Raw genomic sequence first — 19,092 nt, 5'->3', positions numbered from 1 at the left:
TATATATGTCTCGATAGCGAATAGATAACAATGCTTTCTTCAACTTGGGAGGGGGCCGTTAGTTATAATAATAATATCTGGGCTTTTACGTGCCAATACCACGATAGGATTATGAGGCACGCCGTAGTGGAGGATACCGGAAATTTAGACACACACACACACACACACACACACACACACACACACACACACACACACACAGAAATTATAATGGGTACCTGTTTATCTTTCATAAAGACCGGTGCCCGGTCGAAACGTCAGAATAAATGTCATGTTTTTGACTGTGGCTTTTCATTCATATCCTCAACCTAATAGCTCGGTCGGAACCGTCTGCTGAATATACACCAATTTCACAAGGAGGCTGCCATTTTTAAAGCTCGCCACCGCCGCAGCGCCGTCTAGCGTCTGCGATGTTTCGCCGCCCTTCCGGTGTGGCGAGCGTCTAAAAAGCGTACAGAATCCTTTTGTGTTTGTCAGCTAGGTACCTAGGGAGAGAATCTCAGGGATTTTCGATGGTGGCGCCGTCACTTCTTAGCGGAGCTTTTTGGAAAGCCGCTTCCCCCGACCGGTGTCGGCTGTGTTCCACGTGTGCACGGTATCGCGCGTTCGTCTCTCGTCTCTGTACCGACGACAATGACCGCGTGTCGTGCAGCTTTCGTTTCGACAGCGTAGTCCGTGAACCGGTGTCCCGTAGCGACTTTGTCGTGACCGCCTTTGCTTGATTGACGGACGTCGAGGGCGAAGCAGAGCGAAGATGCTGCAATGCGCTGCTTTGCCACAACAAGTAAGTAGCGATCTCTGTTCGAGTTTTGCTCCGCTAGTCTCTGTCGCGAGTAATAGCCACAAGTGCCGGCGTACCGGTTACATATCAAAGTGTGATAGTATAGCTATGCTGCCGTTCTTACGTTGTGGGTTCGGAGCGTGATAAACATTTCGAACTGCGGCACAAGAGGCTCATCCGCGATCGCTGCGCGAGCAGAAAATAATTTGCTGCGAAAGAACCGATCGTGTGTTTCATGCACGGGAGTGTCTAGCGTTACGTCTAGACGTAACAGTAGGAGCCGTTGCAGTTACGTCTGGACGTAAGAATAACGAGTCTTAGAAGTTACGTCCAGCGTGGCAATACAAATACAGCCCGTTAGACCTTCATGCACCTTCATGCAGCCTTCATGCACTACAGTCGCTACAGTTGGACATGGTTAATTTGCACCAACTCGTCCAATGTTCGGCTTTGCGTAAGTGATAACTGCTACTGATATCTCATCAACTAGTAGTAAGGGCACATTCACTTGTCGTTAATCCTAGGCAAGTTCGTAGATTCTTTGTACTGCGGTAATGAATAATCCTGTTTGGCGACTGGGACGTTTGAAAACCTGGTACTTATAAACAAGAAACAGCTAAAGAAGCGACTTAGCATTTTATTCTAATGGTGCGCTGGGCGATGTTTCGTTAACTTCGCGATTACTTGTACTAGTTTTTTGTACCGAAACATGTCTTACAGTCTGAATCACACTTGTCTGGAGTGCCCAAGCGGTTCACTCGGCCGCCGTCTTTTGCAAAGGTACGCAGAGAGTGACGCCATACAAATACCACGGTCATACGGCAAGATGCAAACATTCGAATGTAACAGAGAGTTGGTAAAACACTAATGTTTTACTAGTACAAAAAAGGAAGACATGAAAGAAACTAAACTAGACATGTCAGCCTCATCATTGTACAAAATATTCACGAAGGTAATTTCGAATAGGATAAGAGCCAAGTACACTTGACTTTGAAGGGACCCTGAAACTGTTTTTGAAATTTTGTAAGAATTTAGGCTTCATCATCATCAAATCATTCGCACCATGAATTAAGTCACGCACTGCGTATCCAGGCAGCTGCAAGCAATTATAGTGACACACTCCTCAACCCTGCTTTGCCTCCTCAACTTGTCAAAACAGCCAACCGTCGCTGGCGACTGCAGCGCACTCGACAGGTCAAGCTCCATTGAGCGTGTGCCGTCAGGCAACAGAGACCAAGTGTGTGGAGTGGTTGAGATCTGCTCCAAAAGCATGCAGACAAACAAACAAAAAGTATATGAGAGCGATCGCTGATCAGCCTCAATTCGGGCAAAGCGGTTGTGTCTTCAGGGGTGAAGCTAGAGCCGCAGACACGTGGATCCTGCAGGCATTGGGTGGATAACAAACAAAATATCTTGCTGGGCTAGTTGGTTCATAATCTTCAAAATTGGATAGCGCGAAATCGGACAGATGCACAGGACCTGTTCGATTTCGTGCTATCCAATTTTGAAGGTTGAGTGGATAGCGAGAGCCCGATGCTCACTGCAGTGATGAGCTGAAGCAACTCTGCTCACCAGATGCCTTACAAGCTTTACAAGTCACCACTTGCTATATTTGTGGCACACAAGTCAGCTAGGGCATCAGTGGTGTCAGAGAAAAAAAATTTTGTGATAAACGCTGTCACGCAGCCCATGTCAACACAGAATGCTCGCTGCCAACCGAAAGTTCCGTGACTATACTGTTGCAAGTTACAGCTGTTGTAATGCTTATGTTACAGTTGTTCCAGGACCAGCAGCGGTAACACGTTGCATTATAGACTGCTGCGTGTAATCTCCATAAGCAGTATTTTCATTCCGTATGTTTAGGTGGCAAACTTCTTTTAGCAACTTCACCATTGTGTTCCTAGCAGAGATATTCCACGATATCAGCTGACAGTCACACAACAAATATGAAGCTGTACGCTGACATAATCACCTTACACGTATACCACAGTGACTTGGAGATGTTTGCCTTTGTAAACTTTTCCAAATCTTTTTTTTTTAGATACAAGCAGTTTATTACCAGCATGAGAATAAGTAAAGTGTTAATAGTGACTCCATTCCGTTCAGGTGGTTGAGTTTCTTGAGCAGGTGACTTGACGAGGGTGCTTTTGCCGAATTTTGTTTACTAAAGGACAGCTGCCGGCAGGGCACCTGTTTCATAGTCCCCCTCAGGAATGAAAAAATCCTCACCATTATTTGAATGTTTGTTTATTTCTTGCAATGTTTAAAATACCACTGGCATAAGCAGCCAGTGTGCCCTGCAAACTTGTCATTGACGTCGACTATACTCGTAGAACAGGTGAATTATCAGTGAGCCTGAGCAGCCACTAAATGCATGATACAGATTATGAGGTCACAAGTTGTCACTAATTTGGGCATTTGCGCTTACTTTGAAACCATATTAAAATGTGTTTAAGACTACGTTCACCAGTAATACATGGTTTGAGGTGCCTATATGTGCGGGAGAATGTAACACAAAAGATTTTGGCTTTGAAGTTGCGTTGTCAGGGGACCTTTAAGTGGCACAATCAATCAATGCACAGGCCTTGTTGAGAAAACAAATGTATTTGCTTGCTTCAGCATTCTGCACATTACAAAAGTGGTTGGCTGTAAACATCTGCAGCCCCACTGCTGTGGGGCATCTGTTGTTCTCCAATAAACCCTATTACACTACTACGTATGGCCATTGTCACTGAAAGCCACGTGCATAAAAATGAATGTTAAAGATTTGCTAAAAACTGCGCATAACAAGCTGCTGCCCAACATCAACATGCACTTTGTGCCCAAGCATGCTGCTATTGTCAAATTTGACGCAAAACATGATTTTAATTCATGACCTTGAGAAATAGTTGGAATGCTTATTCTGATTATGGACTGAAATGTTGCTAATCTTGGAAGTTATTTGTTCTTGGACACATTGCACACTTGGTTCAGTGAATATGCTTGGTCAATATGTTTTAGAGTCTGGGCATGCACTCTGAATAATGTCTTTCAATAGAGAAACCAAAGCAAATTTTCACATTGTGCTTTTTATTGGCATTCCAGGAGCAACACAGTAGGATGACTAAAGGACGTAACACTTCTGGACGGGAATTATATGTTGAAGAATTGTTTTGAAATGTACAATAACGAAGATATTGGCATTCTCCTTGCACCATCATCTGCGAGCTGCAAAGGTGAACACACTCTCATGTTAACAGGGCCACGTGCATGCACTGGTACAAGGTTGTTCAGATGTGCTAGACAGAACAAAACACAATCTTAAGTCTTCATGCACCAACCACAGAAAATGAGGGCCGAACATCAGCTCCACAAGTGAAAGCAGGTTTCTAGCAGCCTCATATCAACAGTCACTCTGTTTAACTCGATCATAATTGCTCATTCCTCTGCTGTATAGACCGTTTTCATAGCGCCCTTCACGCGAACAGCTCCAAGCCACCATGTTTAGGGCGCCACAGCAGATGACACTGCGACTAGGTTGACTACCTACTGCGATTGCCGGTGCGCGGCGTTTCGAGCCCGCATGTTGTGAATTGTGCTGGAAATGTGTTGCTAAAGATGGTTGGAAGGTGCTGTTTTCCGTTGTGTCACCAACTAGGCTACCGTGACGAGAACGGAAAGGTATGTGCAACAGAGCGATGTAAGCAAACACACGTGTCACATATCTATGCACAGTGCATGTGTCAATGTCATTATAGTCGTGGAAATGCTAGGCCGTGCAGGCATGCTGTGGATTTTTATGTAAAATGCTCGTCCCTGCGATGGATGGCGCATAAAGCGCGTTGCAGTGGCTTCCATACTTGACGTTGGCGACCTAGAATTCCGACATTGCCAGCTTTGCAGGAAAATGGGAAGTATGTTGCTGGCAGCGCGGTTCAGGGCCACGAAGCGTGCGGAATGAAACTCGCAGTCTTGTTGATGTAGCCGGTGGAGTCGGGACATGATAGCGCGGGCAGCAATGACGCCAAGCCACCGACATAATAAGTACATACAGTGTATTTTGCCAAATGGAAGGCCGCTGCTGGCAGCCAAGTTGTTGTGGTACCTCAGCGGACCTGACTACACTCAATTTCACACATCAAGCGCACCGCTGTTGAAGCTGTGCAAGTTGTTTGGTCAGCAAAATGTATAAATCCGCGTGTCCGCTTTCTTTAGTTTTCGCGGTTGTGAATGCTCGTGTGAGCCGAGCACGAGCGTGTGTGTGAGGCATCGCGACCGGCTACAAATGAAATACTGAAACAACGAAACGTCAGGTGATGTGAAACAGCACATTAAAAGCCGCATAACGGAGTTTGTTTATTTCTAATTAGGGCACAAATCATGTATTACTCAGCCTGAAAAAAATATCACAGTCTGGCGGTAAAGACATTGAACTATTTGTTAGCGCAAACACATTTTTGTTTTTCGAAGTATCGCTAGCCTCTACAGCGTTGCACTTGTTGTATGTGGGACAGAGTACGCGAAAGTGCTCGGCACTGGCCGCTTGAGACTTCCAGTCTCGCGCGTCCACCTCGTTTTGCAGGCCGGTCACCGTTGTGTTCTTCATAGGCGATGCTGCTACAGTTACATGGACGTAACTTTCCGTCAGCAGCTTTCAGCTCTGACGAGCGATATTCCTCGTTACCGGCTACTGAATTCCGAGTTGGAGGGGTTATGCGTCCGCCTCGGCGCAGCAGCCGCGTCAAATCGTTCGTCCACCCGGTCGACGGGTCACTCATTACAACGTCGAAGTCAGTTGCACGACCTTTTCAACGCAAGGCACGAGCGGATTCATTCGCAGAGATTTCGGAGGCGGTCTCACTCGGACTCAGACTCACTAAAATTTTCCTCAGCTGCACTGACTCGGACATAATCTTGCCAAAATATGATGGTGTTCTGTCAAATAAGGTTCCCAAGGTGCTGCAGTCACAAACACACTGCTGCGCTGGATTCAGCGTCTCTGTCACGCAGCGTGGTTTCCCTCTCGTAGTCTCCGCTTCCGGCGAGCTGTCTGCGACACTCAGGCTTGGCAGCCATTAGAAATGGAGCTCCCACTCGCTTCTTCTGTCAGGTGCGAATTACGCTCTGCGATTCGTTTTTTGTGTGCAAAAAACACTGCGCCGGTGGACATTCATTCCCAATTGTCTACGGAAAAGTGTACGAGCATTCAACATGTGTGCAAATGGTGCGGAAAATTCAAAGACGGACGTGCAGACGTCCATGACGAACAGCGTTCTGGACGCCCATCGGTTTCGGACGAAACAATTGCGAAAGTGGAAGAAACAATGCTGAAAGATCGAAGGGTGACGGTTCGGGAGCTCTGCAAGACGATCCCCGATGTCAGCAAGACCTGCATTGACAAAATTTTGACAGACCATTTAGGGTATGCAGAGGTTTCTGCAAGGTGATGTGAAACAGCACATTAAAAGCCGCATAACGGAGTTTGTTTATTTCTAATTAGGGCACAAATCATGTATTACTCAGCCTGAAAAAAATATCACAGTCTGGCGGTAAAGACATTGAACTATTTGTTAGCGCAAACACATTTTTGTTTTTCGAAGTATCGCTAGCCTCTACAGCGTTGCACTTGTTGTATGTGGGACAGAGTACGCGAAAGTGCTCGGCACTGGCCGCTTGAGACTTCCAGTCTCGCGCGTCCACCTCGTTTTGCAGGCCGGTCACCGTTGTGTTCTTCATAGGTGATGCTGCTACAGTTACATGGACGTAACTTTCCGTCAGCAGCTTTCAGCTCTGACGAGCGATATTCCTCGTTACCGGCTACTGAATTCCGAGTTGGAGGGGTTATGCGTCCGCCTCGGCGCAGCAGCCGCGTCAAATCGTTCGTCCACCCGGTCGACGGGTCACTCATTACAACGTCGAAGTCAGTTGCACGACCTTTTCAACGCAAGGCACGAGCGGATTCATTCGCAGAGATTTCGGAGGCGGTCTCACTCGGACTCAGACTCACTAAAATTTTCCTCAGCTGCACTGACTCGGACATAATCTTGCCAAAATATGATGGTGTTCTGTCAAATAAGGTTCCCAAGGTGCTGCAGTCACAAACACACTGCTGCGCTGGATTCAGCGTCTCTGTCACGCAGCGTGGTTTCCCTCTCGTAGTCTCCGCTTCCGGCGAGCTGTCTGCGACACTCAGGCTTGGCAGCCATTAGAAATGGAGCTCCCACTCGCTTCTTCTGTCAGGTGCGAATTACGCTCTGCGATTCGTTTTTTGTGTGCAAAAAACACTGCGCCGGTGGACATTCATTCCCAATTGTCTACGGAAAAGTGTACGAGCATTCAACATGTGTGCAAATGGTGCGGAAAATTCAAAGACGGACGTGCAGACGTCCATGACGAACAGCGTTCTGGACGCCCATCGGTTTCGGACGAAACAATTGCGAAAGTGGAAGAAACAATGCTGAAAGATCGAAGGGTGACGGTTCGGGAGCTCTGCAAGACGATCCCCGATGTCAGCAAGACCTGCATTGACAAAATTTTGACAGACCATTTAGGGTATGCAGAGGTTTCTGCAAGGTAGGTCCAAGGAATGCTTACAGAAAACCATAAATGGAGACGTGTTGAAGCAGCCTGCGAATTTCTTCAGGCCTACGAAACCGATGGCGAGAAATTCTTGGACTTCATAGTCACTGGGGTCGTGTAGTGGACCTGTGTCCACTACACGACACCAGTGGAAACATCCAGAGTCGCCGAAGCCGCTAGAGTTCAAACAGACTGTCGCCGGCAAAGTGATGGCGAGTGTTTTTTGGGACAGGAGGGATTATTGTTGTGCGAATTCATGCCCGCTGGTACAACAATCAATGCGAACCGCTACTGTGAGACGCTGGAGAACCTTCGCCGCGCGATTCAAAACAAGAGGAGAGGCGTACTCACGAAGGGAGTGCGTTTCCATCAGGACAACGCTCGTCCGCACATTGCCTGTGTAACGATTGATCTCATCAACAAATGTGGATGGGATACTGTCACTCACCCGCCCTACAGCCCAGACTTAGCCCCAAGTGACTACCATCTCTTCCCAGAATTGAAGAAATACCTGGATGTGATTCATTTCAGAACCGAAGAGGAGCTTAAAGAAGAGGTTTTAAGCTATCTACGTGGCATGGCAGTAGAGTTCTACGATGTAGGCATAAATAAGATGGTACACCACATGCAAAAATGCATTGATCTCCACGGTGATTATGTTGAAAAATAGGGGAAAGTCTAAGCTTTCCAAACATGTATTATTTAATGCCAATAAGCATGTTTTTTATTGTGAAAAATTACTGCGAACTTTACTTTACGGACAGCCCTTGTATTACGCAGCCAGACTCTCCAAGTGAGTCGACTCATGAGTGAGTTTGCCAACCTATGGCAGTGTGAGATCATGTACCATTTTTAAGTTTCACAATCCAACCTTCACTCAGCTTTTTACCCGGTGGACACGTGTGAAAGCTGGCACTGGGCTCCGGTGCGTGTATCCTGCACTGTGGCACCGAGTACTGGCCTATCATATAAGAACCCTTCAAAGACAGGGATTACATATTGCTTCTTAACACCTATAGCGCACAGAAAAGACAGGAACACAGAAGTACGACGCAGACACAGCGCTATGTCTGCTAGCGCTGTGTCCGCGCCATAACTCTGTGTTCCTGTCCTTTCTGTGCACTATAGGTGTTAAGATGGAATACCAACATGCCCAAGCTCACGTTTTCATATTTCTGTGCTTTCAAGTGTTGTCAAGTGCTCATCCGAAACGGGAGAACTCCTCATTTAATCAAAATTACAGCACAGGTGGTATTCTAAAATTTTGTTTTCAGCACATGTAGGTGCTCCCTAAGCAGACAACGCTGCTGCTGCTGATCCTGCCTATCTGTCACGCTGACGGTGGCGCCAGCTTTTCAAGTGGTGGGCTTCGTGCCCAATAGTATGGGAAAGGGAAGGGAAACAGAAGTGAGTGTGAGGAGGAGGGGAGATGGGGAAGCATAGCATATTCTTATATAGTACATTATAGCAAGGGGTGGAAAGGGAAAAGAGGGTGAGGAGGAGGGGAACACCACTAGCTTTGTTTCCTCAGTCTTTGTGCCATAGTGCGTAGCTGCCCCCAGTTTTTTTTTTTTTTTTTTTCTCATCACTAACTGCCACATTCAAGAACCAACTTTATACTTAGCTTTTGACTTAAGAGTGTAACCGGCCCTTAACACCTTTTAAGAATGAGCCTTGCACTTAAGTGCAGCATTTGTTGGCACGCACTTCAGCACCGTAATTGTAAGGTGGCACCGTCCTTTTAGATATTTATCACTCTATAACTTTTTTTTTACAGGCTCTCCACCTAAAGTATGACAAGGAAGCAGTAGACTCATCATTCACGATGCTTATTTTATGTGCTTCCAAGGGATGCGGCCAAAGGACGACCTGTGGAATATTTGTGCGCTCGATCGGCGCCGCAATCTCCCGAGCAAAGTTCACCTTTGCTGAAGATCCAAGCGTAAGAAACTGAAGCAGCAGACGGCTTCAAGCCATGATCTGTGCGAATCACCTTTATGGGAGCTGCAAAAAAGAATAAAAAGTGTATCCCCAGTGTTTATGTACTTTTATTATACTGTAACAGTATATTTCTGAACAAACCATCTGAAACATGGTGGATCGGTAGCACTGCAGAAAGCCGATGAATGCTTGTGAAAACATGGAAATACACAAAGCAGCATACGATCTTACCACTCGTGTGGCCGCTGCATCTTTCCTTTGCCCCAAGGAAGCACGCAGCACAGTGAAGCGGACTTACGAGCTGACGTCCAAGGACGCGGCAGATGCTCAACATAAATTTTCTCGCTTAAAACAAAAATCACTATAATTAAACTTTCCAATCAAGTGCAAGCACCCAATTTTAATTTGACTGCATCACTAAAGTGCATGTGCCTGAACACGAGTCATTTATTTATTTAACTTACTCTCAATGCCAGTGTTACAGAGGAGAGTTGTTAATACATGTACATTACACAATGTTATGCATGGCAGCTTGAAAAGATTAATGGTCTCGGTTATTGGCGACAAAGGCGAGGAGGTGGTTCTATTCAGATGCTGTCTTTGGCAGAATTGAATTGAGAAAAAAAAAAAGGTTTGTCTGGCAATTTGGCACTTGGACTTTGATGTGGTATATTCGCATTTGTGTGTATATGGGTGGTGCGACACCCCCACTTATACATTTTTCTATGTTTTCACTCCTTATTCTTTGAAACTTCTCGGTGATTGATCTCCATACTTTTTTTGACACACTTACTGGCAACTATCTGGCATATGGTGTTATTGTATTGTGTTGATATACTTTGTAGAATTTTTTAAAAATTGTCAGAATGGACGCAGACTCGCCGTTTTGCTTCACCACAAAACATATCGCGAGAGAGAATAGCGGACGACAATGAGAGGCAACAAGAAAGCACCATTCCTTTTCTAGCAACCACTATGGCAACGTTCACATCCCTCCTAAGGACAGAGAAAGAAATTTTCTTGCAATGATTCTGTCATGAAAGAGGTCGAATATTGCACTAAAAAGCTTGCCCACAATTTCTTAGAACAGAATCTTGAGAAGTATGAGTGCAATGTCGGGGACGTTTGGCATGGAAGGACCCCATCAAAGAGACGCGCCACGGTGGTGTGGTTATGGTGCTCGACTGCTTACCCAAAGGGCGCGGGATCGAATCCCGGCCACGGCGGCCGCATTTAATTTATAAAGGATGAGCGATAGAACTTAATGATACCCTGAACGATAGACGATTCTGTACAAATGCTGTGTTGCCAGTTCCATGTGACAGCAGGTTGTCTAAATCGTCTTTATACTTTAAATATTGCAATCTATGCACACTGCTCTGAAGCCCATATTTCTGCCCACCTTTTCTTGGGGAGCAATTTCACTCGTACAAACAATCTCATTTGTTTCCACGTGGTGTCAGTTTGTGACCACGCGGAAGAAAGAATGCGCTATAGTTTTAAAAATCCGGACAGAAAATTGCGCTAGATCGTCGGAATCGATCGAGAACTGAGGACATGTGTAGAACGAGAACAGAAAACATGCGTCGTCTAGTTCTCTAAAGTCCGTGTATGCGCAGCTCACGTTCTTCCCCATTAAAGACGCAGGCTTTGGTCGCTATAGTTAACGCGATAATAAAGCAGAAAAGCGTTATTGCCAAAAGCAAGGACAGCGGTAGCCGTAGAAGCACTACATATTCGCGTTACCACGCGGACCGCGCAAGCTTGTGCAGGATGCAGTGGCGTTTTGCTTACCTGCTGACGACCAGTAGGCAAAGTGTCGCGTATCAAATATTGATGCTTGATGTTCCGGATGGTACTAGATATGATCACCACGTATAAATCCATATAGATTTCACAATGTCACGGAGAACAGCGCAGAAGTTTGGAAGTTGAAAGCACGCGTTGGAGCCAGAAAGGTAAACAGGAAGTCGCCATGACACTTGCTGCAGGAAACAGGTGGCGCTTTGCGCAGTCAGAAACCGAAACCGAAATCGCCTTCAATCGAGCCGTCATTTGCGGGCGCCAATGCATAAAATAGAAAACTTTTTCTTCATGGGAAAAATTTATTACTGCGTAACATACCTCTGGGCCAGGGGCGTAGCCAAGGGGGGGGGGGGGTTGGGGGGTTCAAACCCCCCCCGAAATTTTTCAATTTTGCTTGCGTATATATACACGCACACATACAAACGCACGCACGAACATACATAATGTATGGTTGAACCCCCCCCCCCCGAAAAAATTTCTGGCTACGCCCCTGCTCTGGGCTATTTGGCTGAGCTAAAGGTGTGGAACAAAGATCAGTCTCGAGCTTTCCCACTCTCGCTGAGGCTTCGTAACATTTTGATCTGCAGAAACCAGCCGCAGATTTAAAAAATAATAATAAAATCGATTAGTGACGTCATGCTGACTGACCGGTAGTGGGGTTCGGCGCGAAGTTCAAAAGTTTGATTTTGAACTTTTTCTTTTTCATGAATCAACTTGCGACTGCGAAAACAAAGATAAAAGGTCCCACTCTTAAGATCCCACTTGTGAAAGGTCCCACTTGTGAAAGATTATGACAATTAAAACATTACAAGCTACTATGCTTCAGAAATAGCCCTAGCTTTCTGTGCCAAGTCTCACAATCACAAAGATTGGCTCTCAATGTATTATGGAGAAAAACACAATGAAGAAAAAAGGATGAGCCGCTGTCCCCATGGTGAAGCCCTCCATCGACATCTTCCTTTATTAGAACACACTGAATAGATCCTAATGATGACAGCACCACTCCTAGTCTTCTACACAGTTGTCAACACAAGATGTTGCTGTTGAGTGAGCACTTACTTGGTACGTTAAATGACATTTGAAGTCGGGATCATGGCGAAATCCAGTCTGGCTAGGAGGGTACATTTGAAATAAAAAAGAGACGCAGACCAGTCCAAACAAAATGTTTATGACGTTTCATCTTCTAAATAAAACAAACCACTTATGATGTATTCATCGTGAACAAGGCTTCCATTCTGGAAGTCCAAACGTCATAAACATTCTGTTTTGACTGGTTGGTGCCCCTTTTTGTTTCATAGTTAAATAAAATTTTAAGCTAATAATTGCAGAGTGTGAAGAGTGAAATTATTTCATTTGAGACAGTCAAGATTTCAGTCTTACTCAAGAGGAAGGAATGGAATGCACACACACACTGGGTGTCTGTGCTTGTTCTGCATACTTTTAGTTCCCTTTAAAGGGCCCCTGACGCCAAAATCAAAACCTCGAGATGTTTGTGTTGTTTGATTGTCCTGCACACGTGGGCACTTCTGGCCGATTATTAGTGGCAAACGTTACCGTCAAGATATTTTAATTTGGTTTTAAAGTAAGTGAGAGTGCTCATCCGAGTTGGCAACACTTCGCGACATATCCACTAATATGACGTAGATGAAGGCCCCGTGTGATGTTCCACAAGAAAAGCCAGTACTGTTGACGTCGCAAAAGATGGGCAGGTCACACACAATACCACAACTGGCACCCGACCAAGGCTATTGTTTCTCGTCCCTCTCCCTCAGTTGTCGGGCTGCTCACAGGTTGGTTTTGGCTGCTTAAGCCAGGAATGCTTTAAATTTTCCTGAGGGGACACGCACTTAACCGGCTTAACTCATACCGAAGCACCCACATCGTTTCATACTTTATCGCGCACGGGGCCCCCGATTTGAAAACTGCGCTATCAATGTCACCAAACCTTTAGCACACAATGTCTTAGGTGCTTCCCCGCTGTGGGGCAGTAGTTTCTTATGACTTGAGGCGGGTGTTTCAAAATGAAGCTAAAAGTGGCCAGAATTACCGACACTAGCATTAATTATACAATATGTCAGAGCGCTTATGCCTCACTCAATTTCAGCATCGCCAGACACAAGGCTACAAGTTACAGTAAAAAAAAGTCACAAACTAAAATTTCACCTGTCAGGGGTCCTTTAACCTTTCACATCCTTTTATGCTGTTTCAACACCGGTGCATTTCTCCTTCACACGCAGGGAGTGAGCATGCATACTTTGGTCATTGAAGCATAAATCAAAGAAAAGTAATACATAATAGAAAGAGAAGAGAGCTGGGCTGCTGGGAGAGAAGCATGAAGTCTACCTCCAAGCAACAACAAAGATTCATCTGTGTGTGTATGGCAGCTCGCATGAGATGACAAAAAGTACATGGTTTAAAAACTTTACTTTGAACTTTATGGCTAGTTTTTTGGCGGAGCCAGCATTCCAAGAGCTATGCTCATTGAGATGAGGAAGAGCAGCCTATGGCCAATAGATGTCGGGCCACTTCTTGTGTCTTTTGAAATAGCTAAAAGCACCAGCAAAGCATACTTAAACGCAGCTCGTCAGCCCCTGCGTTCTCCATGGGGTCGGATCCCCTCCACAGGGGTTATGACTGTACTTGCAGCACGGGCACCTGCACAAATAAAGGTTGTATAGTGCACACTATAGTACAGCTGAAAACCCTATTGCATTCATTCTCATAAATGTGAATCACAAAAACTGTTCATTAGTTTAAAGGGACACTAAAGAGAAACAATGAATCGGTTTAGATCGATAAATTGTGCTCCGAGAACTCTAATGTCATTAATTTCGCCATCATAGGTTTATTAATAGAGGAGAAAATCAAGTTCAAAGTTTCGTTTTTTAAATTTCGTGCCAAAATCTCCCCACGTGACGTAACGGATTTCAAAGTGTATTTATGGTATTTTGGTACCATTGGCTCAACAAAATTACCCAGACTTGGTATGTTCAGTCTATGGCACCCTCAGAGGACAATGTACTTCATTTTTACCGATTAAGATCTACGTAGTCCCTAGTAGGCGCCGTCACGGCAAATGGTGCGGAAACTTCAAGGTGGCGTCACCACCCACATTTTGTTTTTGCGTGTTTTCTCACAGCAAGCGTGGTGTTTTTGGTATTGCGAAAGAGTAGTTTACTAATATGAGAAAAATCGTTTTGCTTTTTAGTGTCCCTATAACTCTAGGCTGAGAAGGTAACAGGGTTTGTACAGGTTTCGATAGCCCAATTCCAAGGGACTTTAAAATCACTACTGAAGGTTTCTCAAGGATGTAAGGCAGCATCCCAAGTAGAAGCTTTTTGCAATAACAATGTTTCCAAATGAATATCGTTAGCTTTACAGATTAAGAATACAAAATTGTGTCTGGCTCACACACAGCACTTTATTAAAGCTTTGGCTGCATAAGGACAGTGGACATTGTTTGAGCTAGAAGATATATAGTTTCACTTTGTGTGCTACTTGCTTGACAGAGTTAAGATATAGAGGAGAAAAAAAAAATTCTTCGAGCGTGCACTCTAACGCTTTAGCCCTAGAGCATTAGTTTGATGAGGCTGGCGCTCCACTGTGCCCATGCATGGAGCAATGGACTCAGCAGTCAGTAGCGTTCTTACGTACCGGATGGTGCTAGAGGCGGCGGTGGCTGGTTTTGTGGCACTAATAGTTTCCTTGCAACTTTCTGGCTTGGCCTGCTCGCACAATCACTTCGTTCGTTCTCCACGTATATGTTCGCCCGTCATTTCTTCACGTAATGGTCTTTCTGGCTTGCATCACCTGGACATAGGCGACAAGGGAGCGTCATGTCAGAGCCACCCTCACGTACTTTTCACCTGTGCAGCAATTAGATTAATCACGAGAGCAATGGCCTGGTAGCTTTTGGTTATTGTTATATGTTAGAATTTTAGATTTCAAAGAGCCAAAAAATCCGCTTCTCGATTTTACAAACTTCCTGATTTAATGAAATAATTCAAGTGTCCTCATGACTTCGTTAGATCAAGTTTTAACTGAATACCGTAAAATCCGGAGCAAGCACCACTCCCATAAAAACATAATCGGACAAGATTTGAAGAGGGGCCCTTGCTCGGTCACGGATCAAAATTCAATATGGAGGTAGAAGAGCCGCACGTGCTTCCAATGAAATGCGTTTTTGAATGAGCATGCATTTGCTGTCGTTATTAGCCCTTGTCAAGCGAATAAAAACACTGAATGAAGCAGTGTAAAGGGCGGGAGGCAGGGGGATCACTGGCTCGGTCCCATTTGCAGATATTTCAAATATCTGAAAAAAAGGAGGGGGCGCTTGCTCGGGATTTTACGGTAGGTAGGCAGAAGAAATTTTTCAACATCAAGTATGGATGGTGAAGGTAAAACTTAATTACATTCTCAATAGGCCTTGGTTGTGGTTTGAGCCAAGTGTCGATAACACCATGTGTAGGCTAGTACCTTCGGACTATTATGAAAGGATGGTGCATTATGGACAGTACCGCTACTGCACCAGAGTGGCAGCTGCACCCTTGCATGTTGCTGTAATCCTATATTTGGGGGACACAGAAAGCATGTTTGCCATGTTGTTGTAGCATATAGCAGACAGCAGAGCAGTCTAGCCTACGACATGTTCATTCAATAAGCAAGTTTGACTGGTGTGAGTGACAAGCAATGTTACACAAGGGTCTTCCAGGAAGCGTAAGGCTGCTAGACTGTGCACCCATTGGCCTTTTGCAAAGTTGGTTGCTTGAGCTAACCTCATTCTTGCTGTTCATGCCTTAAATAAAGATGCATATATCCTGCTGTATATAGTCATACCTTTTTCATTTACATTGGTTTTTTATTGCAACTACTTTAAATGTATCACTCTCACAATCCTTATAAGCATTACATGGCGCATAATCTTACTGAAGGCCAGCTAAGCAGGCACATGAGATACGGTGTACAAAAAAAAGAGTGAACGCTTCTCGTCTTTCATTTTATATTTTCCGTCAGTACGCTTACAATTCAGCTTACAATTCGTAGAAGGCTCTTTACAAACCAACACTAAATGCGAGCGCACTAAACGCGTTAAGTGCTGTCTGGTGAACTGTGGCACTTGTATCAAACTAGCGAACGAAGAGCGCCTGCTTCCTCTTGCAAGCAGTTGCAATCCCTTGGAAACATGGAGCGCGATGACACTTCATAATGCAAGCAAATCCGACATTCAAACCTGAACACTTGTGGCAATCAGGCTTCTTTTATGCGCGAAGAAACTGTTCCTATTAGTTGATGAGATAATAATAGTAGCAGTTATCAATTACGCAAAGCCGAACATTGGGCGAGTTGGTGCAAGTTAACCATGTCGAACTGTAGCGGCTGTAGTGCATGAAAACACACGATCGGTTCCTTCGCAGAAAACTTTTTTCTGCTCGCGCAGCGATCGCGGATGAGCCTCTTGTGCCGCAGTTCGAAATGTTTATCACGCTCCGTATCCACAACGTAAGAACGGCAGCATAGCTATATGATCACGCTCTCTGATATGTAAATGTAACAGGTACGCCGACATTTCAGACTAGCGGAGCACAACTCGAAATAACAGAGATCGCTACTTACTTGTCGTGGCAAGGCAGCGCATTGCAGCACCTTCGCTCTGTTTCGCCCTCGACGTCCGTCAATCAAGCAAAGGCAGTACTAGACGTTCTCTGAGGCAGTCACGACGAAGTCGCTACGGGACACCGGTTCACGGACTACGTTGTCCAGTGGTTCATTGCAGCACCTTCGCTCTGTTTCGCCCTCGACGTCCGTCAATCAAGCAAAGGCAGTACTAGACGTTCTCTGAGGCAGTCACGACGAAGTCGCTACGGGACACCGGTTCACGGACTACGTTGTCCAGTGGTTCATTGCAGCACCTTCGCTCTGTTTCGCCCTCGACGTTCGTCAATCAAGCAAAGGCAGTACTAGACGTTCTCTGAGGCAGTCACGACGAAGTCGCTACGGGACACCGGTTCACGGACTACGTTGTCCAGTGGTTGTCAAGACGAAAGCTGCATGTGCTGCATGACTAGCGGTCTGCTCGCGGTCATCGTCGTTGGCGCAGAGACAAGTGACGTACGCGCTCAGCCGACACCGACACCGGTCACACCGGTCGGCGAAGCGGCGTTCCAGAAAGCTCCGCCAAGATGTGACGGCGCCACCATCGAAAATCCCTAGAGATTGTCTCCCTAGGTACCTAGCCGTCGAACACAAAAGGATTTTGTACGTTTTCTAGACGCTCGCCTCGGTCAGCGGGCAACCGTGGCGCGGCAAGATTTTCAAAGATGGTGGACTACAGCAAGTGGAAAACAATCGAGGTGAGTGATTTAACGCTCGCGTTTCCCTTATTAAGCGGCACCGCGGCCGCAATACAACGCCATTTAAAGTCCGATTGCCGAAGGCTTTCGACGTAAATCGATCGGATTGTTCCGAGCTTTCCGAAGAAACATCGCGAGGGCATTTGCAATGGAAACTGAGACTGTGACCCTGATAGATCATTCTAGAAAGGCGTTTCAAAAGGCCGAATGTTTGCTCCTACAAGCGATCCGCGACGCTAATTATTTCACCTAGATAGGCACCGGCGTCTTAAGCAAGATTGTGTCGCGCACTTCAATAGACAACCCGCCACTTTGTCTTGTTAGCATCGCCAAAGTTGACGTTGCCGTTGCCACACGCCCTTCGAAGCGCTGTCTTCTTGTGTATTTACGAAGTGTGGTCATTGGAGCCCGCTCAAGTGTTCACTGGTAGTCAAAAGCGGGCTCTGAATCTCACGAAATGCGTGATCTGGCACACCGCGCTTGAAGGATCGTTTGTTTGTTGCCGAGATAAAACTGTCAGAGGTGCCGCTTTGACACTGCTTCTTGTGTTGTTTGTTATGATCTTTCGCGCGTCGCATACGCAAAAGCGACGGTGTCACCATGCGATCGCATCGTATTTGCGTGTGGACTGGAACGCTCTACGCTGTTTTGGTTGTTTTCGTCAATTGCCTGTTCACAAGCACTGGAAAGAGTTCTCACACAGTGCTTGCGACGTAAAAAAGAAGTTACATTTTCGGGGTAAAAGAAACCAGTGACACTGGAGAGTCATTCTGATATGTTACGCGTATTGTCTAAGGCGACCCTATAAAACTGTTAATGAGAACTAACCGACAATAAAGCCGAGAGTTGTTATTTGTAGTAAGTACGACGTAAGTGTGAACAAACTAAAGTGGGTGATAAGACAACTTTCTGCCGGCAGGGACCGAACCTGCAACCTTCCAATGTTGTAGGTTCGATTCCTGCCAGCGGCAAGTTCTCTTTTCGTCTGCTTTAATTTCTTCGCGTTTATATCGGTCGTACTAGAAATAACGTCCCATATACTTTCGTTGGCTTTATTGTCTGTTAGTTCTCATTAACGCTGTGTCTAACAAAGAAAAACGAGCCCTTAAATTCCCGTTGTTATGAAGTTCTGCAGCAACTAAGCAAATAACAAGCGACATCCGGTTACTAAATCATTTAGTTCTTACTTGCATTGGCATCTGTAGCACCTTGTCAGTGTTTCTTTAGGCAGCTGCAGCACTTGAGTTTTTGAATCACCTTGCACAACTGTGAGGATAAGTCATATGTTTGGTGAACTGCATGCCATCAAAAAACTTGAATATTAGTCAAAGCTGTACACCTCACTGTAGTGTGCGTAACAAAAAACGAGGGTAAAATGCAGCCATATTCCATTGCACTTCTGTTGCGTATTGTAATTTTATTGATGTTTAATTGACTGCAGTGCACCTAGCTTGTAAGGGTAGCGAAACTCTAAACCTCTTTGGTTGGCGGGGTTGCTTGCCCACTGATCAGTTCGTACATTGACTGGTCAATGCATTTTTTTAACATAAGATGCACGATTCCAGAGTCTTACAATATGCCCGTATTTGTTGGATTTTCCGTTTTCTTTGGAGTGCTTTTTGTTTTACGGTTTTTGAATTCTCGGGACTACCTTGG

The 19,092-nt window shown here is 45.5% G+C and overlaps 3 long non-coding RNA genes across 3 annotated transcripts; 1 reads left to right on the top strand and 2 right to left on the bottom strand.

Moving 5' to 3' along the window:
- The first annotated feature begins 568 nt into the window (after positions 1-568).
- Positions 569-9,376, top strand: LOC119376238 (uncharacterized). Its single transcript, XR_005180532.2, has 3 exons — positions 569-784; positions 3,866-3,996; positions 9,117-9,376. It is a non-coding gene; the product is annotated as an uncharacterized LOC119376238 (long non-coding RNA).
- LOC119376239 (uncharacterized) lies at positions 3,878-11,378 on the bottom strand. The gene is made up of 3 exons (XR_005180533.2): positions 11,075-11,378; positions 9,263-9,343; positions 3,878-3,988 (listed from the first exon to the last, which is right to left on the bottom strand). It is a non-coding gene; the product is annotated as an uncharacterized LOC119376239 (long non-coding RNA).
- Positions 11,379-13,493: 2,115 nt separating this feature from the next.
- On the bottom strand, positions 13,494-17,165 carry LOC119376237 (uncharacterized). Its single transcript, XR_005180531.2, has 3 exons — positions 16,700-17,165; positions 14,741-14,896; positions 13,494-13,741 (listed from the first exon to the last, which is right to left on the bottom strand). It is a non-coding gene; the product is annotated as an uncharacterized LOC119376237 (long non-coding RNA).
- Positions 17,166-19,092: the final 1,927 nt, after the last annotated feature.

The sequence above is a fragment of the Rhipicephalus sanguineus genome, unplaced genomic scaffold (genome assembly GCF_013339695.2).
Source record: "Rhipicephalus sanguineus isolate Rsan-2018 unplaced genomic scaffold, BIME_Rsan_1.4 Seq1132, whole genome shotgun sequence".
Classification (NCBI taxonomy): Eukaryota; Metazoa; Arthropoda; class Arachnida; order Ixodida; family Ixodidae; genus Rhipicephalus; species Rhipicephalus sanguineus.
Note: the sequence above shows the minus strand (reverse complement) of the source record. Positions and strands in the feature narration are given on the sequence as shown.